The sequence below is a fragment of the Physeter macrocephalus genome, chromosome 11, assembly GCF_002837175.3.
Source record: "Physeter macrocephalus isolate SW-GA chromosome 11, ASM283717v5, whole genome shotgun sequence".
Classification (NCBI taxonomy): domain Eukaryota; kingdom Metazoa; phylum Chordata; class Mammalia; order Artiodactyla; family Physeteridae; genus Physeter; species Physeter macrocephalus.
Genome location: NC_041224.1, coordinates 31554350 through 31562970, shown reverse-complemented (window position 1 = coordinate 31562970; position 8621 = coordinate 31554350). Strand labels below are relative to the sequence as shown.

Below are 8621 nucleotides of genomic sequence, written 5' to 3'. Positions count from 1 at the left end.
GGGACCATGTTCCGGTTGCTCACACTCAAGGCTTCCTGCCTCACCATGTACTTGAGTAGAGGTGTTTGCCAATTACATGCAAACTGATATCTCTGGGTTATATCTAATTCATCTTTGATGTTTAAGATGATAATAACTGCTATCATTTGTCCCTCTGATCAGCCTTTGCATGTTATCTCAGGGAACCCTGAGGTCTCATGTCAGTCCATGAGAGCAGGAGAGGGAACCAAATGTCACAAAGTACTCAGAACAGGAGTCCCCCTGAGACAATCCCATCAAAGCTGAAGGGTTGCTTTTTCTTTTTCTTTTTTTTTGGTCATTATGATATGTGATTTATAAGAAGAAATATATATTTGGTCCTCCTCCAGTTCTGGGCACAGAGCTCTTAAAACCCCTGGAATTGTGCTCGCTTCGGCAGCACATACACTAAAATTGGAACGATACAGAGATTAGCATGGCCCCTGCGCAAGGATGACACGCAAATTCGTGAAGCGTTCCATATTTTTAAAATTAAAAATATGTTGAGAGTGAAGCTCTGTTTTAATGGCACATCTATGAGGCCAATTCATTTAAAGAAGGTGAAAATGGAGATATTGTTGTGAAATGATCATCATTGAGAAGCCTCAGCCACTTTGATAATGAAAAGTTTGGGAAATGTTGCAAAAAAATTATCTGCTTTATATTAAAAGCCTTTTAAACAAGGAAAACAAAAACAAACAAACAAAAAACCCCTGGAATTTCTTAAGTGATAAGAGCCATAAAGGTGAAAGGCAGTGCCTTTGGTTATTCGTAATAAGCCCCTTTCGACCACACCTGAGTTTATGCTAATAAGGTGACTTTTGGGAAAACCCCCGAAGCTGGGGGTTGGTTGCCAGGGGAACCAGCCACTGATTAGAGGGTTGGAACTTTCAGCCCAACCCCCCAGCCTCTGGGGAGGAGAGAAGAGCTGGAGGTTGAGTTGACCACCAATGGCCAATGATTCAATCAATCGTGCCTATGTAATGCTGCCTCCATAAAAACCTTAAACTGAAGGGGTTCAGAGAGCTTCCAGGCTGGTGAACATGTGGAGGTGCTGGTGGGGTGGAGCATCCAGAGAGGACCTGCCTCTTCTCCCGTGCCGTACCCTGTGCATCTCTTCCATCTGGCTGTTCCTGAGTTGTACCCTTTTATAATGAACTACTAATCTAGTGAGTAAACTGTTTTTCTCTCAGATCTGTGAAGTGTTATAGCAAATCATCAAACCTTCGGAGGGGGTTGTGGGAACCCAGATTTGTAGTCAGTTGGTCAGAAGCACAGGTGACAACCTGGACTTGGGATTGGCACCTGAACTGGGGGAGGGGTCAGTCTTGGCGGGGGCAGGCTCAGCACACTTGACTTACCTTCTTGGAACAGACTGGAATTTCTTTCCCACACTTACGTGAAACGGCCCCCCATCTGTTCAGTGAACTCACGAAGCTTCTATCCCTTCACCTAAGGTGACTTTGATGCATCTTCTCTATGCTAATCTCCTTCATTAATTCATTTGTTCATTTATATGCCAGCTATTCATTGAAGACCTGCTGTGTTGTTTGTGTCCACCCTGGGGCTAGGCTCTGGGGAGGTCATACAAATCCCACGGCCCTGCCCCTGATTTTAAAGAGAATGTTTCTAATATTTCTCCATTTAGGTTGATGATACTTGTAGATTTTAATACCCTTTATCCAGTTAAAGAAATTCCTTTCTATTTTTAATTTAACGAAGAGATTTTTTTAAATCAAAAAATATGTTAGGTATTAAGTGCTTTTCCTGTAGCTATTGAGATAATCATATCATTTTTTTCTTTAATCTGTGCATGTGTTGAATTATGTTGATAGTTTGTTTTTTTTTTAATTCCAAATGTATTTTGAAGACCAAGTCTACAGGATTTGCTGACAGCTCAGATGTGATACTGTTGCCAAATCTTGGCTCCCTGTGCATACTGCCGAGACAGAGATTTGGAAGATAAGAAATAGAGAGGCTTTATATTTTCTTTGCCAGGCAAAGGGAAGACACAGTAGGCTAGCACCTCAAGAACTGTGACCCCCCCTTCCTGGAGAATTACAGGGATTCTTATAAGGAAGCTCGCAGTCCAAAGTGAGTGGTAAGGATCAAAATGGTGAAGGTCTTGCATTCTTCTTCTTCTTGCATTATTTCAAAACAGTCACCACTGGAGTCCGGCAACCCGGTAATTGGGTCTGGCAGCCCGGTAATTGGGTCCGTTAGTCTCTGGGTTATCGATCTGCAACCTCCTTTCTGAAATACAGCTACAAAGGGAGATTTGCTACAATAAATTATAGGGAGAGTAAAGAGTAAATACCAGGTGCAGGAAGTAAATTACCTAAATTACACAGGATTAGGGATGACAGGTTAGCTTCGTGAAGGGTAAATCTAGTTACAGACGCTACAGATTAGTAACAGTTCAAATAAAACTAGGATTGATTAACTCAGGCCAGTTTATGTTTCTTCTCTAGCCTGTTCACTGTTCCCTTTATTTTCCTTGTTCCCAGGTGAGGGAAAACTTCATTTCTATTTTTGCTGCAACAAACTCCGAGAGAAACAAAGTAGTCAGGTATGATGCCAAAAGTTTTGTCCTAAGCAAGCGAGTAAATACAATTGCCGTTAATCCAGACAGGGAAGGCTGCAGGGAGAAGGTTTGATTTTGGGCGGTGGGAGGGGGGCGGTTTACAAATCAGAGCTCAGTTTTGTACATGTGAAATGTGAGATGCAGAAGAGACACTGAAAAGGACTGTATACAATTGAATTAGAAGACAGGTAGCACCCGAAGATATGAATATATAAATGTGGGAGTCATCAGCACCGGAGGAAATTGAGCTGACAAAACATTCTTAAGAATGTACGGGGCTTCCTTGGTGGCGCGGTGGTTGAGAGTCCGCCTGCCGATGCAGGGGACACGGGTTCGTGCCCCGGTCCGGGAGGATCCCACATGCCGCGGAGCGGCTGGGCCCGTGAGCCATGGCCGCTGGGCCTGCGCGTCCGGAGTCTGTGCTCCGCAACGGGAGAGGCCACAGCAGTGAGCGGCCCACGTACTGCAAAAAAAAAAAAAAGAACGTACGCATACAAGAGTAAATAGATCTCAAAATTACATGCAAAATGCTTGTCCCTTCTCCCATTTAGGAAAAAGAGCACATAGAGACAGATTATCTATCATGTTTATTATCCAGCAGAGGCTTTTGCCATGGGCTTGGGTGATACTCTTCACCAGGCATGCAAGTTTTTTCTGGCAGTAGTTATTTTGTCCTATAGGTTGCCTTCAAGTGTCTGTTGTTCTGTAAAATGTGATGGAAATTTTTTCTGTTTGGCGAGCACAGCTGAAACATCTCTCACACATACACACACACACACACACACGTGTCAATTCTACTGTATGTAAATTTATATCAAATATATGTATTTTAATGCCTGAGTCTCACAAATTCTGCCTTTGAAGTTTTCCAAAGGTACCAGTCGGACTAAAGAGAAGGTATGACCTCTTCAGGTAAGATGGAAGGGCAGGTATTTATAAAGTAGGGTGGCTGTGACTGTGGGCTTCTCCTTATTACTTGTATTAAATTATTTGGAGTCTCATTGAGCCAAAGACAAAGTCCACTCATTCTGTAGGTTCTTGGATCTAATTTTATAGCATCCAAACTGGAGGCTAGATGGGGGCCTTCAAAGATGGCACAGTCCAGTCACCTAGTCACCCATCCATTGTGCCTCTAAGTAACACGCTAAACCACCCTAGACTGAAATGCCTAGGAATCACATAAGAGGGGCAATGGTTAAGAACAGAATTAAGAGATTTACAAGTGGAAAGCATTCTTTTTCTTCCCTCCCACTGTGAATCCAAACTTACCAATCATTTCTATCATATCAGTAAGGAACCCAAGACTATAACATTATCAAGAATTAACATATCAATACTTCTTTAACATTTAACATCAGGATTCCTTTAATATATTTACCAGTGCCCTGAAGTTTGGGCTTCAAGATCAGTTTGTTTCCGCCATAAAAAGGAACGAAATTGAGTCATTTGTAGAGACGTGGATGGATCTAGAGACTGTCATACAGAGTGAAGTGAGAAAGAGAAAAACAAATATCGAATATTAACGCCTATATGTGGAACCTAGAAAAATGGTACCGATTGAACCGTTTGCAGGGTGGAAATGGAGACACAGATGTAGAGAACAAAGGTATGGACACCAAGGGGGGAAAGTGGCCGCGGGGGTGGTGGTGTGATGAATTGGGAGATTGGGATTGACATGTATACACCAATATGTATAAAATGGATAACTAATAAGAACCTGCTGTATAAAAAAATAAATAAAATAACTTTAAAAATTTACGAAAAAAGATGTTTGTTTCCTTTCCAAAACCTGGCAAATTTACTGAATTCCTGATGCGATTACTCTCTGACTCCTACATTCTCTTTCTGCTCATCAGAGCCCTGACTACTATGTGACCTTTTTGACAGAATTATTGAAATTCATTAATGGTTTTATTGCCTCTGATTGCCAACATTTGTCACTGGTGCTGTGACATTTATCAAGCTCTCGTTAGCCCAGACAAGGGTCACTTCCAGCACTGATTGAACTTCCACAAACAAATTTTCCTTAACTAGCATCAGTCCAGCTCCAACAGTCCTGGCTAATAAGCTACTAATGAGTTTGCCATGGAGTTTGTAACAAAAGGAAATAGAATTAGTGAGTATTTAGCAAAGTTAAAAGATGTTGAACTTTCAGAAAAGGATGTCATTTCTCTAGAGCACTGTTCTATATAATGCCTTCCTATGGAAGGGTGATGGGATAGCAGGAAGTTGCTTTACCCTGGGGGTGGGGGGATCCATACCCCCTTCCCTTAACCCAAACTACCTGATGTGTCTTCATCTAAGATGACTTCTGATTATTCCAGAGCCCAGAAAAGAAAGGCATTTACGTCAATGTGAAGGAGCTGGGAAGTTGACTCACTCCTTGGAGGAAGCTCAAGTGATCTCTTTACTTTATTGCTCAAGTATCTTCAGAGAGTTTGAGAAAAGAGTCTAGCCTTAGAAGTCATAAGATCTGCGTTCTTACTAGCTGTTGGGCAAAGAATTTAACCTCTTAACCTTGGGTCCAATTACATCTTCAGTAAAATAAGGATAGCAAAACTTTACCTGCTCCCAAGAACAAAATTTGGTCGGATGAATTCTGCCCAATGTCTCCTCCCAGATTGAAAGGTGGGCACCCCACCGATTTTACTTGTTGCTGTTCTCACTCCAATACTCACCTCCTTCCTCATTTTCACACCGAGAAGGTCAAAAGCTTCCTTCCACTATGGCTGGAGGAGTTTGGCTGTAACACAATGAAAAGCATAGTTTTCACGTTCAACCTGCCAAACCCCTCCAGTTTTGAAAGGGAAATGATCTCTGTGATAAAAACCAAACTGAAAACCCTCCAAGGTTTGAACAGAAGACTGGTGGATAGGAGAAGCTCTAGGCGACAGGAATGAGAGGATGGGCTCAACGCGCGTGGGGTCTTGACGCTTTCCCCCCACTGTCTGCCCTCCTCCACAAGGCTTCTCTCACTCTGATCCTGGTCTCTGTGATCAAAGTTGGTTCCCAAAGATGCTGTGCTCCTTCTAACATTCACTCATCCTCATCCAGTCAACACTCATTGAGCGCTTCACCTCCTTACTGTTGGGCTTTGGGATAAATGTCCTGGGGTAAATAGGGCACAGTCCCTGCCCTTGGGAAACTCACAAGATAATAGAGGAGTGAGCTGGGTAAAGAGAAAATAACAGTGAAACGTGATAAGTGGTCTCATGAGAGTATGTACAAGGTGATATGGGAGCATCAAGATGGAAAAGACGAACCTCCAGAAAACTTTTGTAGAGGAAGTTACTTTTCCACCACGTTTAGTTGACCTCTCAAAAGAAGGACCCCTGTATGACCTGGCATGGCCCCCCCCCGTGATTAATTCCTTGAGTGACATCGGCACCTGGAGGTACAGCATCGGCCCTGGTCTGCCCGCTGCAGCCTGTGAGCAAGGGGCTGAGCTACTGGCCTGTTACATGAGACTAAGGGCTGGGGGCTGATGTTACCACCTGTGCTTTGCCTTAAGCATCAGCAGGTGGCTACTGGAGCTATTTGGAAGCAACGTTCCTTGGAAAGTATTAGCATATATAATTTCTAGATGAATTAGTAGAACCATATTATCCATCAAAGTATTTATAGTCAGGGTTTACTTGCTGGAAATAGTCACAGTTTCTTCCTTGGGAGTCCTAAAACCAAATAACCCACGTGATGCTCATCTTAAAAATCATAATTCCGTCCACTCCCAAAGCCACTGCCCTGGTTAAGACTCTCATTACCTTTAATGAAATTCTTGGGGCGCACTCCTCACGGGTCTCACTGCTTCCTACATTCCTGGTCTCCAGTATTAATCCTAGCAGGGTCCTCCTCAAAGCACAGCTAAGACCGCATCACAAAGTCTGCTACTCAGCCATTAATGTTCCCTACATTGCAGCCGCCATTCCCAACAAAGGTCCCATCTTTCCATCCTCATCTCTCACTGCACCCCAACACCTCCCAACCCACCAGCCATGCTGTTCCATGAACACCCTCAGCTTTTGCTCATATATTCCCACCACCGAGAATACATCCCACACCCCACACCCACAGTCTTTGTCTTTCAAAATTCTTCCCCAATGTCCAGGCCTTGCATAAACCCCCTCTGCGATGAAGCTTTGGATATCCTCTTATTCGAATGTGATCTTTCGTCCTCTGAGCCCCAATATCACTTTGTTTGGAATTCTCTTGTGATCCTTCTCTTATTAGCTTCATGACCCAGGGAAAGTCACTTAACTGTAAATCGAGAATAATACCTACCTTACACGTTGTTGAGAGGATTAAATGAGATTAAAAATAACTTGGAGTAGTGTGTGGCTTATAGGAAGTACTCAATTTACAATAGCTTTTCTGGTAGCTATTTTTGGTCTGTAATCACACACACACACACACACACACACACACACACACACACACACACACACACACACACACTGTAAGTCCTTGAGGACAGGTGCCAACCCTGTTCATCTTTGTGTCCCTTGCAGAACCTCTCACGTGGTATGTCCTCAAAAAACATTCATTGAATTGGAAATGCCAGCGTCCCAATTGAAACAGCAATTCTATTTTTTTATTGAAGTATAGTTGATTTACAAAGTAGTGCCAATCTCTGCTGTACAGCAAAGTGACTCAGTTATACACCTATATGCATTCTTTTTTTATATTCTTTTCCATTATATTTTATCACAGGATATTGAATACAGTTCCCTGTGCTATACATTAGGACCTTGTTGTTTATCCATTCTAAATGAAAAAGTTTGCATCTGCTAATCTCAAACTCCCAGTCCATCCCTCTCCCTCCCCCCCTCCCACTTGGCAACCACAAGTCTGTTCTTATGTCTATGAGTCTGTTTCTGTTTTGAAGATAGGTTCATTTGTGCCATGTTTTAGATTCCACATATAAGTGATATTAAATGGTATTTGTCTTTATCTTTCTGACTTCCTTCACTTAGTATGATAATCTCTAGTTGCATCCATGTTGCTGCAAATGGCATTATTTTGTTCTTTTTTATGGCTGAGTAGTATTCCATTGTATATATGTACCACATCTTCTCTACCATTCATCTGTTGATGGACCTTTAGGTTGTTTCCATGTTTTAGCTATTGTGAACAGTGCTGCTGTGAACATAGGGGCGCATGTATTTTTTGAATTATAGTTTTGTCTGGGTGTATTCCCAGGAGTGGGATTGCTGGATCATATGATAATTTTATTTTTAGTTTTCTGAGGAACCTCCATACTGTTCTCCATAGTGGCTGTATCAATTTACATTCCCACTGTTGGGAAGTATTAAACGATCCATCAAAGGTCTTTGCTTGAAGGAAACTCAATCATAAAGAATGTATTTGTTAAAAGTGCTTTCTTTTTAAGTGCATGATCAAGGATGGGGGGGAGAAAACAACCCCCCCCCATGTACGCAGACAGACAGGAAATCTTATCTTCATCTGGGATTTGGAGAAAGATACATTAGAGATTGAACAAGACAGCAACTTCTCTCAGAGTAAACGGGGAACTTATTTCCTGTTGGAAATGGGTTATTCCTATTCATCCTTCAACTCTCATACTAAATGTGAGCTTTGACATCTAAGAATCTTTTGGTGGACCCCAAGACTGGACGAGAGGCCCCTCGGGATGTCCTCACAGCACCCTGGTCTTCCCCTCTTGTACTAGTGGGTTATCCCACTGTGCGGCCACTGCCTCTTTATCCACCCTCAGCCCACTTCAGCCCACCTGGCAGGTGGTTCAGATTCAACAGACCTTAACTCGCATTCTCATATGTTGCTATTAAGACTGCAAATTGCTACAGTCACTGTAGAGGACAATTGGCAATATTTTTCAAATATTATCGTATCTTTTAAAATTATAAAAGTACAGATTCTTTGATCTGGCAGTTCTTAGACATCTAACCTAACACTTAATCTTTGAAGTGAAGGATGAATAGAATTATCCCTTCTCAACAGGAAATGAGTTCATCATTTGTTCTGAGAGATGCTGCTTTGAAGG

The 8621-nt window shown here is 42.4% G+C and overlaps 1 non-coding gene across 1 annotated transcript; it reads left to right on the top strand.

The window, feature by feature from the left end:
- Positions 1 to 402: 402 nt before the first annotated feature.
- LOC112066484 (U6 spliceosomal RNA) lies at positions 403 to 506 on the top strand. The gene has a single exon (XR_002892689.1). It is a non-coding gene; the product is annotated as a U6 spliceosomal RNA (small nuclear RNA).
- The last annotated feature ends 8115 nt before the right edge of the window (positions 507 to 8621 follow it).